The sequence below is a fragment of the Mirounga leonina genome, unplaced genomic scaffold (genome assembly GCF_011800145.1).
Source record: "Mirounga leonina isolate KUSES-001 unplaced genomic scaffold, KU_Mleo_1.0 Mir_53, whole genome shotgun sequence".
Lineage (NCBI taxonomy): Eukaryota > Metazoa > Chordata > Mammalia > Carnivora > Phocidae > Mirounga > Mirounga leonina.
Genome location: NW_023270807.1, coordinates 13217662 through 13238374, shown reverse-complemented (window position 1 = coordinate 13238374; position 20713 = coordinate 13217662). Strand labels below are relative to the sequence as shown.

At 45.0% G+C, this 20713-nt stretch overlaps 1 protein-coding gene across 8 annotated transcripts in view; it reads left to right on the top strand.

The window, feature by feature from the left end:
- Positions 1-6120: 6120 nt before the first annotated feature.
- Positions 6121-20713, top strand: part of ADGRF5 (adhesion G protein-coupled receptor F5) — a 70756-nt gene continuing 56163 nt past the window's right edge. For 4 of the 8 annotated variants that reach the window (XM_034991220.1, XM_034991219.1, XM_034991222.1 and 1 more), the window contains exon 1: positions 9151-9701. The gene's annotated coding sequence lies outside the window, so the exon portion shown is untranslated. Of the gene's footprint in view, positions 6723-9150; positions 9702-20713 lie in introns of those variants that run through there. The other 4 variants (XM_034991226.1, XM_034991225.1, XM_034991218.1 and 1 more) reach the window with 3 other exon arrangements.

Genomic DNA, 20713 nt, shown 5'->3' with positions numbered 1-20713 from the left:
TGCATTTAAAAACGTAATTCTGAGAAGGATCGATAGTCTTCACCAGATGGCCAAAGGAGTCCATGGCACAAAAAAATTTTTACCCTATTTCACAAGTGCTTTCAGCCAGAGTCCGTGAAATACAAACTTTTTCAGTCTTTATATGTCTAAAAATATCTTTATTTTGCTCTTGTCCATGAATGTTCTTCCAAATATGGTGCCAGATGATGTCACCCTGGAAAAAAACACAGGTGAGAAAGGACGGTGGGATCGATCCTACACCAAATGTGGGGCATGCCAACTTTTAAAGATCAGATAGAGGAAGAAAGGCCATGAAGGAGATGGAGAAGAGGAACCGGGGATGGGGGGTGGAGGGCGGTAGGAAGAACATCATAAGACTGGGTGCCACAGAAGCCAGAAAAATATGGGATTTCAAGGAGGAAGTGGCCAACTCTGTCCAGGGGTGCTGCAGGGTCAAGGAAGGTGAGAACAGCAAATGGACCATTGACCGTGGTGACGTGGAAACCATGGTGAGCTTTGTGCAGTACAGTTGACCCTTGAACAACATGGATTTGAACTGCATGGGTCCATTTACATGGACGCTTTTTGAGAAATACAGTATGTTATTGTAAATCTATTTTCTTCTCCATATGATTTTCTTAATAGCATTTTCTTTTCTCTAGCTTACTTTATTGTAAGAATACAGCATATAATACATACAACATACAAAATATGTGTTAATCAGCTATTTATGTAATCTGTAAGGCTTTTAGTCAAGAGTAGACTACTACTAATTAAGTTTGGGGGGAGTCAAAAGTTATTTGTGGATTTTCAACTGAGCAGGGGGTCAGTGCCCCTAACCTTCACATTGTAAAAGGTCAGCTGTCCTGGTGGAGGAAGACTGGTTTAACTGACGTAGGGACCAGAGAAGAAGAGTGAGAATATGGAACACAAACCTATGTATTCAGCTCTTTGCTCAAGTTTTGCTGTAATGGGGAGCAGGAAAACGCTACAGTCAATGGAGACAGAGAGAGAGAGATATGTCAAAGCAAGGCTTGTAAAGAGAGTTTCTGGAGCATGTTTGTGTGCTGCTGGGACTGATCCATTGCTGAGGAAGTAAGAGGAAATGGGACCCAGAGCCAAGTGGAGGAAGAGGTGGGCCAGCAGGAGGAGCAGGGACACGTCTTCTCAAACCAAAGGGAGGGCCAAAGAGGGCAGTGCAGATGCAAGAGGGGGTTGAAAGTTTGTGTGTAGGAGGATGAGCGTTCCCATTTGATTGATTCTGTTTTCTCAGTGAAGTATGAGGCAAGGCTACTGCAAAGAATGAGGAGAGAAGAGAAGGTATGAAATGGTCATTCTGAGGAGTGAAAAAAGTAACATAAATAATGGGACTGTCAGGGGCGCCTGGGTGGCTCAGCTGGTTAAGCGACTGCCTTCGGCTCAGGTCATGATCCCGGAGTCCCGGGATCGAGTCCCACGTCAGGCTCCCTGCTCAGCAGGGAGTCTGCTTCTCCCTCTGACCCGCCTCCCTCTCATGCTCTCTGTCTCTCATTCTCTCGCGCGCAAATAAATAAAATCTTAAAAAAAAAAAATTAAAAAAAAATAATGGGATTGTCAGGCTATGTGACTGTAGCAATTCCACCAACAATTAGCAGGATGTTGTCTGTGAGCTGTAGGTCTGCTCCCAGACACGATAAGAACTGCCCTTTGACATACTCTCCCCATATTCCCCACTTTTCTCTAGCCTCATTGCCCTCCTGTTATCTTGACTCTCTTCCATATAAAAGCTTCTTTGAGGACTTAAACTAATTCGTGCTTCTATATAACTCATTGGAAATAGACAATATGTCACCTTTTCAGAGGCTTTTGAGTCAGAATAGGGCTGTGCCTTCACTTAAAGCGATTTGTCTCCAAAAGTGTAATTTTAGGCATTAGGGGCAAATGGATGTAGGTTTTTCCGTTCTTTCTCAAATCCTGCCACAAAGGTGACAGCCTATCCTACCGATGTCACCTGGCCCCATATTTTTCAGACCATCATGATGCCATTCGCTACACTTACAGTTTAGCTACATTCCAACATGTTAGAATTATGTAACTTTCTTCCATGAAGGAATATAGGCGCTGGAAACATTGGGCTACTTTATGATTTAGGGCATCATTTCAGGCACTAGTTAAGTTGTGAACCGAACATCCTAAAGAAACGTCTACAGGTTTAACACAAATTTAATATCGCCTCTTTCTCTACTCAGAAATCACCACTCCATCCTGCCATTAGGTACAGGGATAAGCACCCTAACTGTACTGGGCAGTTGTCTCAATTTAGAGGTAAGAGGAGAGATATAGCTGCACAGTATCCTGTGGGGGCGGGGTGGGGACAGGCACCAGGGCACAATGTTGAAAGTCCTGCATGGGAAGACAAAAGGTCTAAATTCCAATTCTGGCTCCGACACTGATGGTGCTGTGACCTTGGTTGCCTCCCAGTGTCCCTCTGCCACTAGAGAGCTAGAATGAATGATCACTGGGCCCCCATAGTATAACACTCTTTGATTCTTACTTTTATCCTGGCATGAATGACTCCTCAAACTCATATTTATTTAGTGGTTTTGGCATCATGGCTGTTCACTAATCAACTTGATAAAATGCGAGGGAGAAAATACCTCTGTAATCAGAGGCAAACATGGGGGATATTTTCTTTCGGGGTCAGAAGTGCTGCAGCCCTGAAAACAGTAGAGAGCAATGGAATATAGATGGGAATTGCCCTTATGGGGACAGGGTTTTGCAAGCCCAAACTCGGGGCCGCCACATGTTTGTAGAAGACGCTCTCTGTTACCTGAGATGTCCGATATCTGCTGATGCAGATCAGATGCACAACAAAGGAGCAGAGATTGGAACAGGAGTGGCCACCCAGTATGCATGGACAGAAGATGTGCACTTTAGAGGAAATGCAGCTTCCTTCTAAATAGATTCCTGCCAAGACCAAGATAAGAAGGAATACACATGTCCTCAAATAACCTGCTCTTCCCCATGATGCTGACAGAAGTGTGGGGGGAAGGACTGAAGGAGGAGGAGTCAATGACAAATTTGGTCAATCAGTGACTGACGTCATGTCCATCAGAGCTGCAGCATGTGGATGACATATGTCATACTGTGGGCATCAGCAAGCACTTCCTGTTATATGAATAGCATGTCTCCTGTGAGAACTGAAGGTGGAACCTGAAGGCTGGGGATGACTCACAGGCCATTGATGGTCAACCCTCCCCAAGGAAAGGTCAATAAAGGTCAAAAGAGGGCTGTTAATGACACCTCTATGGAGCCATGTCCTAAATCTGCCTCCATTTCCCCCATGTGCTGTCTTTCCCTCTTCTGGGAAAATGTAGGGGAGGTAATCCTGGGTATGGAGTCCAAAACAAGGTTCCATATGGGGTGTGCTTTGGATTTCTGACAGAAGCCAGAGCCATCTCTGGGAGCATAAAAAGGCGAGTACAATGAGGCTGTCAACTGTATCTAACTGGTGCGAAAGATGGAAGCTTTGGGATCTTCCATAGCAAAGTAATATAACTCTCTGGAGGATATATACACAGAGAAGGTGTAATAACTCTGTTTATCTATTGGTGGAATGGGCCCAGTAACAGCAAGTGCAGATTAAACCTGAGAGGCCCCAGCCGAGTGTAAATATAATCAACTCCAATTAGCAGAGACGCTGCCAAGATATACACACAAAAGATAAGAATAAGACCATTTGTATACTATAAAACTGCCCAATTATTTGTTGGTTCCTTCCTTGCATAAGGACAGGTCAGTGCCAGAGGGGAATTTTCCTGGCCTTGATATAGAAACACCAAAAGAGAGCTGACTCTGGGCCACAGGGGGTCAAAAGGGTTACTAACATCTGGTTGTAGATTAAAAAAACCAGGGCTGACCCTGCCAAGACGTGAAGGTGGGAGGGTTTTGCAAGTTGAGCCGTTATGCACTTTTGTACATACTTTGGCCGTGTATATACGAATGCTGTGGCTTTCACAACTTTGTGTGTCACACTTCCAAATACTCTTCTTTAGTGAACAAACTAGGCATCCCTGTCCTCAAGGAGCTTACATGCTAGGTGAGAGGGATGGGAGGTGGAAACAGACAATAAACAAAACAAATAAGTACATTATTGTGCATGAGAGATCATATGTGATATGGGAGAAAAAGAGTCAGGGATGGCAAATTGGGAAATGTGAAATATGGCAGTCAGCAAAGGCCTCACTAAGAAAGCATTGTTTGGACAAAGTTGGGAATGAGGTGAGGGAGGGAGGCACAAGGATATCTGGGCAAAGAGTATTCCAGGCAGTGCAAAGACTCTGAGATGGAATTGTGCCTGGCTTGCAAGGAGGCCAGCATGGCTGGAGCAATGTGAGCAAAGCGGGAGAGAAGTAGAAGAGGAATCGAAGGAAGAAACAGTGGGAGGAGCAGAGGTGTAGGGGTGTAGGCGTTGCAGAACACTGAAGGCCCTTGAACTTTGACTGTGTGAGGTGGGAGCACAGGAGGGCTGAGTATAGGTGGACATCACAGCGTACTTTTTATGAGGACCATTCTAACTGTAGTCTTGCACAGAGACCAGTTAGAGGCCACGATAATAATGCAGCCAAGAGATAATGATGGCTTGATGAGAATAATAGTAGTGGCAGGCGTAAGAAATGCCCAATCATGCATACATTTGGAAGGTAGAGATGATAGGATTTGATGACAAATTATAGAGTGTGCGAGGGAGAGCTCAAGGATGACTCTTTGAGTTGTGGTCTGGGCAACCTGGAAGGATGGCCATGCCCTTTACAAAGATGGGAGAGATGGTTGGAAGAGCTAGTTTGGGAGGGCAGATCATGATTTTAGTTTTGGTTACATTCAGTTTGACATCCTACTGAATATCCAAGTGGAAATGTCAAGTAGGCAGCTGGTATACAGGTCAGGAATTCAGGAGAGAGGTCCATGATAGAGGAGTGCATTTGGAAGTTATCCTCACAAAGATTGAAACCAGGCTGGAGCTCACCTGAGAAATTAGTATCAACAAAGAAGAGTTGGACCACGCCAGTGTTAAGAGGGGGAACCAGCAATGGATGAGATGGAGCAGTTTCATTTTCTTTTTGCTTTTATTGATCACCTTCTATATGCCAGCATTGTACTAGTTGCTAGCATATAATAAATAAGACTAGTTCCTGCCCTCAAGCTGCTTACCCTGAATTCATTAAGATAATCATTTGGATGCAGTGTGGTAACTGCAAAAAGACATAGACCTGGAATTATGGGTCCAGGGAGAAGGAACTTGTCCCAGGCTGGGAGGGATAGGAGGGTCCTTGGATGAAATAACACCTATAACTTAGAAGGAGACTAAAAGTTACCTAGGTGAGCAAGAGGGAAGGGCTGGGCAGTGAAACAGCCTGGAGCATGCTGGAAATATGTGTTAATTTGGTGCCAACATTTCTGCCTGAGAAAACAGCTCTGTACGGAATGAGGTGATACCCTCAAGTCCTAAGAGACACGTCGTGCCTGTAAACACATATAACATGACTGGTGAATTAGTTACTCTGAATGCACCACCGCAGTCTGTTTGGAGAAGCTTGGGTTTGACCTGCCACCGACTCCAACATCTTAGAATCCAGGAGAAGGGCCTCTGTCATAGCCACTGGAAGCCTTAGCCACGATAGGGCAAAGTCTCCCCATCAGCAGCTAATTCTGGTTTGCAGCCGAGACCATATGGTGGTTCCATTTTTTATTTGTCTTTGTTTTCATTGTAAAGTGAGTGGGACAAGCACAGAGTGTTCCTAGCAACAAACAGGACTGTGGGTGAGAGAGGAATTGCTCTTCAGGGAAGCGAAGGGACAGCCACCTTGACAATGCCCCGTTCCGTGTCAGAGAGCCAACTGCGCCCACAGCCCACCCACAACCCAACCCAAGCAGGAAATCTTAGAGCAGAGCATTTTAAAAGAAGCATTTACTCCCGGAGCTCACTCTGACCACGGGGTGTTTCTTCAGGTAAGACCTTGGTATTTACAAAAAGAGTAACAAAAAGACTTGGATATCAAGCTCCCCGCCATTGTTATTTTTGTAAATATCCAAGTCCAGCTCCCAGCCATTGTTACTCTTTTTGTAAGTACCAAGGTCTGCAAATTTCCCTTTATCCTGGAGTGAGCTAACTGGCCCCCTGGCATTTAGTTCTATCCTACAATTACTTTCCAAAGCGGTCAGCCGGCAAAATTCTTTTAGTGTCTTTTACCACCACATTAATGTCCGGTGTCCTCCTGGTTTTTCTTCATTCCTCCCCAACACAGCTGGTGTCATTTATCTACGTTTATCCTAATCCACTCAAGTTACTCCCAAAAGAACCAATCTCATGACAAAGACAAGATATATTTCAAAGGCATCTTCAAAGGGCCAATCTCGGCTGAACTAGAGGCAGACCTGGCAGAAAGCAAAGGCGAAGACACTGCCAAATCCACACAGGCAGCTGTATTATTACCACAAAAATTTTCTTTCCACAGAGTTAACAATAGCCAACACTTAGACCTGCTCCCTATATGCCAGGCACTGTTACAAGCATTTTAATCTTCACGGCAACACTGAGGTAGGTACTATTATTACTCTGATTTTACAGATGAGGAAACTGAGGCACAGAAAGATGAAATAACCTGTTCAAGTTCCACGGAGCTACTGGTGGGCAGATCTGGAGTCCATACTCTCAACCCCAGGCTCCTCAGGGTTTTCGAGACGTAGGTGCTTTTCCACTACTTATATTTCATATTATAGATTCTTAATGTAAGAGAGAATCTGGGATATCTTTGTCCATTTCCTATAGAAAAACTTAATACCTCAAATATCTAGCATGGGAAATTATTTTGGAATATTTTAGAATATGATTTAAGCCATCTGGCTCTGTGTGTATGTGTTTTAATGCTCTGCCTGATACTTTTTTAGGCCAAGAGTAGTATTTTATATAGACTCAAAAGATTTATTCTTCATGGTGATTCACCACGTTACTATTTTTAGCTTTTAGCTACAAATAACAGAAACCCCAACTGGAACTGGTTTACATAATAAGGACTTTTACTGTGCCTCTAATGGTAAATCCAGAGGTAATGTGCATCCACAACCAGCCTCACGTCCAAGCACGCCCTGCCGCCCAGCAGGGAGAATGAGATTAGCGTGCTTTAGACCAATCACGATTAGCTCAGGCCCTAGGGAGCAAGTTGCCTTCCCTGAGTTCCCCAGCCAGACTCGGGCTGGTGGCAAGGAGAAGTGGAGAGTCAGCTGGGTGGGCAAATACCACATCTCCCAGTGATGATGTTGCAGGATTTCTCTGCCTTCGGTGCCCATGGGTCTTGGTCACACCGCTTTGAAGAATGAAGAGGTAGACCAGACGAAGAGTGGTGGGCAGCAAAGCAGAGTCTATTGAGCAAGAGTATAAAGCTCCCGGAGAAGGAGGGGGGCCCAAGAGGATTGCCCCTGGAGTTTTTAGTTTAGGAGTTTTTATGAGCTCTTTTGCAGAACTATCTTAAGCAATCAGGGTGTGCTGAGTCATGCCAATCAGGGCTTTGGCCATGTATCTGTCTACCTCTTAGGTTCATGTCCACGTGCTGATGGCCTTTTTTTGCTGACATCTGGGGGGCTTAGGTCTTAACTGCCCCTGGCCCGTGATATTGATAAATGCCTTGTGGTTAACAGTCTTATTTTAGGCCGTTTTGCAGAAGTCATTTCTGCAAAGGCTGCAGAACAGAATGCTAGTGTGGTCCTGTCTAAGCTGCAAAACAGGATGTCAGTGCTGTTTTATTTTAGCTGTCCTGATTCCATATTTTCTTGTTGGGGACCCTGGCCCTGACTGCCTAACTGTCCAACCAAGTCCTAACCACGGCATGGAATGGACTAGAGAGTACAGTTGAGAATCAGCACCGAGAAGTTAGAATGATATTGTAAAGTTTCACCCTCTTTTTTGTCAAAATTCTTAACTTCTGTCACAAGCCTGAGTACCACTGGCAGTTGTCAACATGCCTAAGGGTGATAGCTTTGACCGGATGGGAAGGTGGGCGAAAAGGAGAGTTGGTGTGGAAAAGGACAAGAGTATGAGCTTGTAGGATTAGAGCCCAGGTCCCCAGAGTCACAAACAGTTCTTGAGCTCCTTCTCTATGCACGCTCACACTGGAACCTGTAAACTCAGCAGGACTGTAATCCACTTTCACACATAGTAAAACCAAGTCTCAGGGAAGCGTTGTAATGTGTAAAAGGCTACATAAATAAAAACCCCGTGGGACTACAGTTTGAATCCCTACAGTCTGACGCTGGAGTCCTTGCTCTGATATTATAAGGGTTTCTCTAAATACGGTCTGGGGATTGCCTGCATCAGACTCACCTGGAGCACTTACTCACAGTGCAGATTCCTGGGCTCCAGGCCTCATTCATTAACCTCTCTGTGGGGACGAGGTCCAGAGTAGGAAACTGATCATTGCCCACACTAACATGTAAGAACCAGTGAATGATAATCTATTCCTTCTCATCTGTGTTCTGACCTTGGGCAAGTCACTGTTTCTCCTTGGGTCCCAGTTTCCTGACTTGTAAAACGAGAATGGGTAGGTAGGTCACTTCCAGCTCAAAAACTCTGATTATAATTCATCTTTAAACCCAGCAACCTGACTGCAGCTTGCCAACTGGCCCTTTTCCATGTATCTTCTTATCTTTAAATATTATTAGTGTTGTTATCAAGATGATATTTTAAGCATCACAGCATTTGAGGCATAAATATCCATAGAGTTTTCCTAGAAATCTGAGAGAACCAGCTGTCCCCTTCATGTGGCAGATTTGAAGTGCAGCTCTCTCTAAAGCCCAGGGCAAGGACTAATGACAGCTTTAGGTCTTCTCATACTTGGGGGAATTTTTTTTTTTTTAATTCTCTGACTTCTCGACACTGCCAGAGATGAGGACTCATCATTGTTTTCCTTCCACTATGAAAACACAATCTAATTTAGCGAACATCTTTCGAAGGTTTTTTTTTTTTTTAAAGATTTTATTTATTTGAGACAGAGAGAATGAGAAACAGAGAGCATGAGAGGGAGGAGGATCAGAGGGAGAAGCAGACTCCCTGCCAAGCAGGGAGCCCGATGCGGGACTCGATCCCGGGACTCCAGGATCATGACCTGAGCCGAAGGCAGTCGCTTAACCAACTGAGCCACCCAGGCGCCCGATCTTTTGAAGGTTTAAACAAGGCATCTTACACCACTCCTTAGCTCTAACCCATTTGGGGTTTGCTTTGGTTTCATTTTCCTGATTTTTTCTTTGGTGAAAGAAAAGCAAGGACCAGGAGCATTGACCAAACAAGTCTGGCCACTCAATGGAGAGGTTTCTAGATAAGGAGGATCTGAAGGACTTCCCATGGGCGTAAGGGAAATCGCACACGCCATCCGGGGAAGAGGAGCAGGAAATCACTTCTTGTTTTTCAAACAGAAGCAAGCCTCTCACGGTTGGCGCTGTGAGGCTCGGAGGACCACAGCAGGGGAGGCGTGGGACAGGGGTGAGGCTGAGCTTGGCACGGAACTGCCAGTCCTGCCTGAGCCCTCACAATGAATCCTGCTTGGCTTTGTCTTCATCGGGTGTAGGTTTTCTTGGAGACCGCGGGGCAAATGGCCTCCTAGTGGAAACCTGGATGGTTTTAGGCATCTGATCAGAGCAGAAGGCAGCCTGGGGACTGCGGTGCTGGACAGGTAACATGTCTTCTCCTGCTGTGGTTCACCTCCCTCTGTAGGAAGACCTCAGGGGCACCTCAGTCAGTTCAATACTCCTTTTAAGGCAATGCCCAGTTTTGATCCTCTGCCTGATTTTCTTTTGTGTGGCTGCGATATGTATGTTTCCAGCGTAAAGTACATTTGGTCAAGAGCATTGTGCAGGCTGTTGGTCAAGCTGATGAGATTGTCTTTAGGGAGACTGAGTATCATGCAACCACTTGGCATCTTTTAAGGGTTTTCTCTATAATAAAGAGAGCTTTCTTTTTTTCTCCTTTCTTTCTTTCTTTTGTTTCTTTTCTTTTCTTTTCTTTGTTTTTCTTTTCTTTTCTTTCTCAATGAATTTTCCTATCTCTGAGCCAGAAAATACCATAAAGACCAGAGGATTCGTGAATGCTGCCGTGAGTGTTTCCATGGCCAGGCAGCCATGTTGCGGTTGTGTTGACGAAGCAAGAGGCTACACCGCGCACTCTCTCAGCTCCCAGGCAGTCACCGGTGCAAGGGGTGATCTCCAAAATGTTCAGTTGTCACCTCTCACCCATGACCGAGAGGAAGGGTTTACGGTCAGGGCTAGGAAGCAAGTCAAGAAAAGTGCTGGCTTTAGGAGCTGGGCAGACTTGTCTTGAGCATTCTAGAAGGAGGAAAGGCTCTCTGAAGTGTGGCTTGCTTAAGCCATGTTTTCTTATGCTTTTTAGGAAGCCAGACCATGCCACTTAGCTGGCACTCAGGTTTTCCTTTCATAAAGGGTTCAGGTTTTTGGTCTTTCATTTCTCAATTATACCAGTAGCACAGGAATATATTCCTACTGTCATAGAATATCTCACACTCTCCAGTACCCACTCTTTTCTTCTCCTCCCCCCAGTTATCCCATCAATAGTGTGCTGTGCATCTTATCAATTATTTCTGTCTTCTCAGCTCTCAGGATAAGCCAGGGCACAGAGTACAGTAAATTCTCATTGTAAGATTCATTTACCCATCTTTAACAGCACCTTCTCGCACTAAAAGATAAAATGACACATGGGGATGTGAACAGCTCTTTTAGCACTTAGAAAAGTCTGAAAGAGTTTTACTCATTTTTATCATTATTACTTTTATGTTGATTTTGGCTTTGGCAAGTAATATTAATAATAGTTCCCCACGGATTAAACTCTAGATTTCCCAACTGGAGGTTTGGTCCTCTCTCGAAGGCCATCAAAGGCAGCCTTGTTTTGGAAATGAAAGAAGAAAAAGAAAGGAAAGGAAGGGAAGAGGAGGGTAGGGGAAGGGAGGAGAAGAGAAATGAGAGGAGAGGAGAGGAGAGGAAAGAAGAGGAAAGGAAAGAAAAAGGAAAGGAAAGGAAAGGAACGGAAAATGAATTAGATAGATGGATGAATGGATAGCTAGCTAGCTAACTAGAAGCTAGTTAGATTAAGTGGTTGGTCCAGGGAAGATAGGATGAGGGTGGGAGAGATTCCTTTTTTATTTCATGGATGATAAATTTTTTTTAACAGATAAGTTCACTTTCTACCTCTTTTAACCTTCTGTAAAAGAGTGACCTTTCATTTTTGAGAATGTTATGAGACAAATGTTATGAGACAAATGAAGAAGAAAAAGTCACTATGAACAAGTTGGTATAGGTCATGGAGAGACGGTTTGGAAGGAAGCTACAAACAGGCACTGTCAAATCCAAGAATAATTACAAAATACTTTCAGTTGTATTTCCTTGGCCTTTCCAAGTTTTCTCTATCCCAAACTAGAAGGCCACTTGGCCCTGCTGATTTTGGATATTCTGTAGTGCTTTTTGAGCATCCTGTTGAATTTGCTTGCCTGGATCCCTCTCCCAGTCGTGGTTAATCCAATTAATCACTTCACTGTACTGCATGGCAGTAGCCCTGGCAGAGACTGCCTCTTCTTTCACCCCATCACAGGGGAAGCAGATGTCTTATCTCATTTTATGGAACACAAAAAATGGAAGGTTCAGAGATCAAGTGGTTTGCCCAGCATCACACAATGGATCTTTTGGGGGCACCAAGATAAGAAAAAAACCCAGGTCTCTGGCTTTCCTACCCCATTTTTGGGCAGTAATGTGAGGCTAGGAGGCATGAGGAATAGAGAATTAACGTGATTGGTTGGATCCTGTCAGCTTTGTAGCAACATGGATTCCCAGTTTTGCTGGAATTCTATAGATAGATGAAGCTATTGCCCGGACCAGATTTTTTGCAGATTCCAGCACTTGCTGTCCATTAGTATCACCCCAGAAATTAACAACAACAACAACAACAAAAAACAATGCCTAGACACATCCCTGGAGCAACTAAATCAGAATCTCTGGGCATGGCATATATATATTTTTTTATTCTCTGAAGTGACTCTTTTATATAGCTAGGGTTGCGAACCACTGAGTCCTAAATGGAAGGGAGGAAGTGGCTAATGGGAGAAGCAGAAGCAATCCTTGTTCATGTGCCTGGGAAGTCGGGGTCGGGAGTGCCAGCAGCTGTGAGTACATGAGCAACGTGTGTTAGGATTCTGGCTTCCGCTGCCTGTGACAGGAGCAGACCCATCTCACACCTGCATGTGAGAATGCAGAGTTTTCCAGCTCCCCGACAATGGCAATGCCACACCCCTGACTTCTCTGCAGATACACTGGCTTGCTGTTCCTTGCCGAATTTTCAAAACCAGATTAGATGTTTTAGGTAAACAGGATGTGCTCTTCTAGTGCCAAATGATTAGGGGGGCCATCCGTTTTATTCCATGTCACTTTAACACATGTGTCCCAATCCCCAGAAAAAAAGGGAAGGCCGAAATACCAATTATCCTTTGCATGACCCGCCACTTTCTGGATTGATCTATGGATGGATAGACAATAAATCAGGGTTGTTTTTAAATCATAAAACGTGCCCCTAGAATCCTCTCCCCTCCCCACTGACATCTCTCAATATAGTTCAAGCTAGTGTGGCTCCTCCATGTCATGCTTGTGTCCTGTATAGAGAGTGCTAGGAGGGGCTCTCTCAGCTTACTTCCATGTCCCCGGTGCCCATGAGTTTCGGCATATAGTAGATACTACAGGAAGGCTTGATGACCAAAACATCTGCATGGGCTTTGGGTATGCTATGAATTCACAAGTTACTTACGCACTCGGCATTTCAACTCATATTGCATGATTCCAGTCCTGAAGGTTCAATAACTGACATCTTGCCTATTTCCTAAAAATCATCCCCCAAGTGAAACCTTCAAAGGCACAGTTTGGTGGAAGCATCTGTTCTGGGTAGACTTGCTAAGTGCTATGGAATTACCAAGGCAGAGAATCTTTTCCTTTAGTTAGCTTGCACTCTTTTTTTTTTTTCCTTAAAGATTTTATTTATTTATTTGAGAGAGAGAGAGAGAGCATGAGCTGGGGGAGAGGCAGAGGCAGGCTTCCCGCTGAGCAGGGAGCCCGATGTAGGGCTCAATCCCAGGACCCTAGGATCATGACCCGAGCCAAAGGCAGATGCTTAAACAACTGAGCCACACAGGTGCCCAAGTTAGCTTACACTCTTAATAGGAGGCAACACACAGGCATTGGGAATCTTAATAATAACTGGTAATATTTGCTGAGTGTTTATCACGTGCCATGCTGCTCCGTGCTTTACCGAAGTTGTTAGCTCAGTTAGTTGTTCCAATAACCTATACATCGGGTGCTATTATGGTGGCTGTTTTATGGATGAAGGGACACACAGTTGTAAGTTGCCCAAGGCACACAACACCGGCAACTACTATAGTTGGCAGTCTGGCTTAAGAGTCATGCCTAATGACTATGCTATGCTAGTACACTCACAAGGGCACTGCAGAAACATGCACACGATGGAGACAAGCAGGGTAGTCAGGAGAAAGATGCATCTCTGGAGGAGACAAGAAAAGCGGCAGTATGGTATAAAGATTAGGAGTCCAGACTTTGGCAACAGACTTAACTATTTTACCATGTGACCTGGGGTGTTTTATTTAATTTACTCATGCCTCAGTTTCTTCATCCGTAAAATGGGGACCTTGATAGTCCTACCAATATAGGATTTAAGGATTAAATGAGCCAAGCGCTCGCAGAGTGCTTAGTCTAATGCCTGGCCTGTAGCAAGAGCTTGATAAATGAGAGCAGTTGTTGCTGTTACTAAGGAAATAGCAAGACCCGAAATGAGTAAAGCTCAGAAAGGAGGACTAGGACATTTCAGTTGCCAAGAATGGTTTGAGAAGGAGCTGAGAGGCAGCAATCCATTCGACCAATATTTATGGTTAATATTTATGACACATTTTGCAGAAGAAGGCACAATGAAGGCTTGTGAGTGGTCAGCCCACTCTGTATCCAAGTGTAGTGGGAGAAAAGTGTGGCAGGGCTGGGTTCACATTTAGGTTGTGGCGATCATGCTCGCCAGGTGAAGGAGCCCAAATAGTCCCCGGTCACTTGAGAACGTTTGAGGAATTTGAATGTGGTAGACAGCAATCTATGGAAAACAGCATTCTAGGCAAATGCATTTGCTGATGGTGTGTTGGGTTATTGAGCAGGTGGGGGAAGGAGTGAGGAAGTCCATTCAAGAGATGGCTGCAATCATCCAGGTGTGGGGTGATCATGTCCAAACCAGGGTGGTGGCCAGGGGACAGCAGGCGGCAGCAGAGACAATGACAGGACTCAGTGGCTGGTTGAATTGCTGCTCCCAATCCTGCTTACTACCTGTGGCGTGAAACCAGAGAGCGAGGCTAGCCGTTGGCAAATCTGGGAAGAGCTGGGTTAGGAGGTAGCAGGGGACAGAAGAATGACAATCAGTCTTGGGTGAGCTGAATTTTGACCCAGGTGAGAATAGTATGGTTGGGGAGCCGCTCCTGATATGTAACAAAGAGATCAGGGTGGAAATAAAGCTTTGGGAATTCTCACGTAACTTGATAACGAAAAATATGGATGTGGGCAAGCTCCCTAAGAGAGAGGGTGTCAAGGGGGATGAACAAAGGACCCAGGACAGTTTCTGGCAGGCCCATGATGGGGCTGTTGTGGATGAGAAATCATGGGAGGAGGAGGGAAAGGAGTAAAAATTGGAGTGATAAGAGACCCAGGAGGAAGGGGGTCGGGTGCCACAAAGGAAGAGGCACTAAGTGACTTCAGAAACCAAGAACCCAGGGAGGAGAAGGACTCTTGAAGAATAGCATTGACGAATATCAGACTGTTCAGATTAAAGAAATCTTGGAGTGTTCATGACTTCTCAGGATATGTATTTTTGGGGAAAAGAATAGCTTTTCATTTTGAGTCGCACGCACACCTTATTCTTGAAGTCTAACAATCCCTGGAGGGGGGAATGAAAATTTCAGAGAAATGAAGTCACTGGCCAAAGATAGCAATGCCTTGTCTTAGGAGATGGAGGGGGTAAGGGCTCCTGAAAGCAGGAGACACAGAGGGCTAAGGTGGCCCTGCCAATTCTTAAAATGTTGGAATATTTTAAAACATGTTGTAAATTGCTGCCTTGAGCCCCTGGAGTGCCCAGCGTGGCCCCCGCCCACCTCCACCTCAGCCACCTGGCCTGCAGACCCTCCCGCAGACGCCCTCACGATCCAGAATGACAGCCTCCAGGCCTCTGCATAGTGACCAGAGACTCTTCCAATTGGTCCATTATTATTATGGTTAATACTCCAGTATTCTTTTGCCTCTCACTTGCTGGAGGGTAGAACCACAGAACTGTAAGGCTTGCACCCATTCCCAAGCCCTCTGATGCTCTATCCAGCACAACAGCCAACTACAGGGCTACCCTCCCTCGAAACTGGAATGCACCCCTGGCATTGTTTTGCCGGGGCTTAGGGAAACCCCTCCACATGGTAAATGAAAGTAGCAAGATAGATGAGATAAGGGCCGAGTTAGGAACTTCATGTTTTCATAAAGATGGCAATCTTTTGCTTAAAGGTTAAAACCCTCCAGGGATTTACAACAAGGGAAGAAGTATAAAAGGTTATCAACGCTGCACACATGTACAGTGTGTTTTGGAAAACTTGACCCCATTGTGTACAAACAAATGTTCCTCTGTAATCTGAGAGTTCTGAGCCACCCTGACACAATGTTGTTGCAGGACCTTAGTTCAAGGCAAGGGAAAATTAAATAGAAAAAAAATTTTCAAGGCAGTCCTTTAATTGGCATTGTGGTTCGTGTTCGTGTTAAATAAATATTTAGCTTATCGTTCTGCATGTGCGAGGGATGAATCATCTAATTAAATAATGTCAGCAAAGATAAGTCTTATCACCTCTGCAGCTGAAAATACAGATCTATGAGGGCAGGCTCTTAAAGTTATACCTGAGGATTTTTAATCTGTAGTTCTACAATTCGGGAGGGAGGTTACCGATGGCACCCTGTGTCTCACGGAGATGAGCGAAGAGTGCTAATCCCAGAAAGATTTGCAATAGGAGCCCTCCTGAAATCTGGTATTACCATTTAGTATCTACCATCAAAAGGAATCTGCTTTGAATTATTCTCCAGTTGTAGAATGATGCATGTTTATATCTAATTTCAGTCTCTCGCCTACTATTTTGATCAGAAGTACATGTTTAAAAGAATAGTTACGTGAATATGTAGTCTGTACCCAGAACGTGCAAAGCAGGGAATAGGGAGACACGCCAGTGGCTTCTTTGAAAGGGGACAGTAGCTTGTCTTACTTAGCCAGTCACAGGCCAAGCTTTAGTAGGAGGCATTGTTCCCCTTGATAGAGTCCTCGCGTGCAACACAATTAGCTCCTTTCTTAAAAAGAAAGTCACACACATAACATCACTACTGAGTGTGACGGGAAAGCACAGCAGGTTACATTTGGGAAAAATCTCCACTCTCTCTTCCATCTTGCAACCAAATTCTTAAGTTCTATACACTCACTGTCTCCATGCTCTCATCTCTCACTCACTGGACAACTGCCCAGTGCAGTGCAATGTGATTTCCTCCCCACTCACTCCAAGGAGAGTCCTCTTGCTGAGAACACATCATGTGTCCAAATCCTATGGGCAATCTCAGCCCCCTTCGTATGGTCCTTTCAGCACCGCTAGACATAATTGACCACGTTCTGCTTCTTGAAACCTGACTTTCCCTGGTTCCAGACTCTCTTCTAGCCCTGTTCCTTCCTGCCTCTCTGGTCTTTCACTCCCAGACGTCTTGGCTCAATCATCTTCTTTGACAGGACCTCTGGTTGTTGGAATTCTGTGGGCCTCAGCCCTAGGCTGTCACTCTACTCTGCTGGCTTCCTAATCAATCTTACTACTCCTGTGGTTGCAATTACTGTGCCTGCCCTGGCTTCTGCTCACCTCAGTAGCCCTCCCATATCCATCCCCTGCTTCCTTTTGGCATTCCAGCCACTCCAGTCCATTTGCAGCTCATTGAATGTGCCATGCATTTTTTTTCTACCTCAGGGCCTTTGCACAAGATCTTCCTTCTGCCTGGAACCCTCACCCTCCTCTCCATCTGACCTCTCTTTTGTTTTCAGCTAATTCCAACTCACACTTCAGATTTCAGCCCCATTAAATACTTCCTCCAGGATACTGTCCACAGATCCCCAGGACTAGGTCATGTCCCTCTCTTGATAGGCTTTATTAGACAGTTCAGCACAGTGGTTAAAAGGGCCTTTGCAGTTACATTTCTCTGGTTCACATTCTGGCTCTGCCACTTACTACCTGTGTGATTTGGAGCAAAATATTTAACCATTCTGTGGCTCAGTTCATTTCATGTCATACTGTTCATTAGCTATCATACTAAACCCCTTGCACTGGAATTTCTGTGAACGTTAAAAGATTTAATACAGTCAATGCTCAGCTTGGTGCCCGGCACATAGTAACTGCTCAACCACGGATTACTGTTCTGATTACTCTCCTTGGTCACACTTTCACGGTCATAGTGAAACAATGAATTGTGTCACTGATTCTTCAATTGCTTATCTCTTCCATTAGACTCTAAGCTCCATGGAGATGGGGATCATTCTCTCGTTTTCTGTTGCTTCCTCTGCACGCAGCTGAGTGCCTGGCACTTAGCAGAGCTTAATAAACATGCAGTGAATGAATGGAGAAATGGATACATGAGTAAGGGAATAAATATAATTGCTCCATGATGTACTTAGAACAATAAATACAATACAAGGAGGAAGGTTAAGGGCCTAGATTAAGAGCAGGTGTTCGGAGGAAGTAGAGACTATTTATAGCTGAACAGAACAAGGACCCTCCAGCCAGGAGGCTGTATTTTGCCTTGTCGTTGAAGGACGGGTAGAATTTGAATATGCGGTGATTTTCCTGAGTCCCAGGGGCAGGGAAAGATGGAGATTACCAAACCAAGTAAATAGCAGGATTATTTTGGTTTTGTCAAACACTGAAGAATAGTTTGACAATAGTAACTGCCCCTCCCCACTTCCAGGATTAATTCTCAAAGATTAGTTTTTGCATTTTTACTTTTGCATGAACACTGGAAAATCCCTTACCCTATTTTCAATTATGAATAATCAACCCCCTTCGGTGGTGAAAATCTCTTCGATCCTTATTACATATGCTTGCTCTGGAATATAAAATCCAGGTCATGGAAGGCCTTGAGTATCAATGAAAGCAATTGTTTCTATTCTAAAAGCAATGGGGAGCTGAACAGGGAATAGCATGTTAGAAGGGTGCTTCTGGAAGATTAATCCTGCATCCATGTAGACCATGGGGCAGGAGGGAAAGAATGGAAGCCATTACAACGGTGCACGTGAGGGACAATGAAGGCCTGAACCGTGTCGTAAGTCAGAGGTGGGTGGGATAAATACAAAAGAGAGTTATGGTTAGGCTCAGAAGTCTAAGTGAGGTTACCTTGCCTTTGAAATAAACGTGAGAAATTTTAGACTCTTTGAACGGTAATGGGACTTCCGAGGCCAGCTCCCATACTGAGTGCAGTCAATTCTCTACCTTTGCTGGTAACACAGTTGAGACCCTGAAAGATAAAGGGACTGGCCCCAGATCACACAACTGGTTAGTGGCAGAGTGAGGCTAGAACTCATAGTTCCAGTTGCCTAATCCAGTGTCCATATAGAGAAAGTTTTCCATTTATTCATGTTGCTATCCCACCAGGAAGGCCTTGTAACCCAAAGGGTACCCCTAGTGGAATAGACTGCTTAGCTTATAATTTTGCCACTCCTGCCTGTCAGCTGTGTGGTCTTGGTGAGTTGCTCCTCCTTTTAGCTTTCCACTTCTGCCGCTGAAAAGTGGAGAGAATTGAGTGGTCCCACAGGATCATCGAGGGGGTTACATGACATAATCCTTGGAGAGAGCTTAGCGTCATGCCTGGAACAGAGTGAGCACCTCATAAATTACAGGAATCTATACTTGTCATCATCATCTTTGATGACAATTACTATCCACATTCTTATCAGAAATGGCTTGCCTGACTGGAGGACATCATTATTATCTAGAATTTTAAGAATGCTCAGTTGGCCTCCTGAGTCCTGACTTTGAGGCTGACAGCCCTTGCTAGGCCTCAGTTTTCTCATCGGAAAAACTAGCGGGTGTGGGGAGTGGGGCAGTGCTGGAACTAGAGATGAATTCTAATTTGTTTTCCAATTCAGACAGTGTGTGTTTATGCTCTGTTCGGATACACCAATAATTCAGTTTTCATAAAGGCATACTCAGAATAAGCACTCAATAGATGTTGAGCAGTAGACAAGAGGGTCATACTCACCCTTTTTAAATAAAAAGTAGGGAGGTATCATTTTTATTGCATTCTAATTAGTTTTCCAGGGCTGCCATAACAAAGTCCCACAGACTGGGTGGTATAAACAACAGAAATCTATTCTCTCACAGTCCTGGAGGTTAGAATTGGAGATCAATACATCAGCAGGGGTGATTTCTTCAGAGGCCTCTCTCCTGGGCTGGTAGATTGTCATCTTCCTCTGGGATCTTCCCATGGTCCTTCCTCTGTGTCTGTCCGTGTCCTAGTCTCCTCTTCTTATAAGGCTGCTGGTCATATGGGATGAGGGCCCCCTGTAATGACCCCATTTTAACTTAATTACCTTTGTAAAGACCTATCTTCAAATAAGATCACATTCTGAGGTACTGAGGGTATCAATTTTGGAGGGACACAGCTCAGCCCACAACAAATTACAATGATGACCAGGCCCTTTTGTGCTTCGTGGGCATGATCTCCAACGTCTGTAGCAATGCTAGAGGGCGGGTGCTGTCATCCTCGTCATTCCTATCAGCAGACAGAGGCTCGTTGGCGCAAAGGGTCTCACCATGGTTAGTGGTGAAGCTTGAATCAGAACACAAGCCCATTTCGCTTCAAAGCTGATGCTCCTTCCACTCCAGTCTACTACAGGAAGGAGGGAATCACCTGAGCCCTAATGCCACCACATTCTTTCCAAGTCACAGCAAAAATAGCTCTGCCTTCTTTGGGGCCAGTCATTGTTTGGGAGAACAATGCCCTCCTGGGGACCATGGCTGAGCCTATGTCACGGTGGTTGGGCAAGCTGCTCAAGGGAACTCCCACGAGGGGCACAAGGGACTGCTAAACCTCACCCTTTCGGCTCCTTTGTTCCCTCTGCTGATGCTGTTCTCCTTCTCCTGAGGTTCTCTTTTCTTTCACCATTACACATGAAAGCATCGCTCATCCTTTAGAGTCTGGCCACGGACCCTGGTCACTCCCAAACTCACCCCACTTTCCCCCCATCCTCAGCTCCAGGCATGCTTATCACCTGCACACTGCGGCTCACTTGGGAGACAGGCCCACTTGGGGGTGAATCTGGCTCTGTTCCTTACTAGCTGTGTGTCCTGGGTGAATTCCACAACCTCTCTGGGCCTTTGTTTTCTCGTCTATGAATTAGGATAAAAATACCTACGTCACAGGGCCATTGTGAGAGGCAGACTAAGTGAGTTAACCTATTTACTGCACTTAGCACCGTGCCTGGTATATAGTAGACATTCAATACATAGTGGTTTTTACGTTGATGTTTTTCAGTCTATGTTTGGCGCCTTTCCAATGAGACTGAGAGCTTCTTGGGGGCAAGGACCATGACTCATTT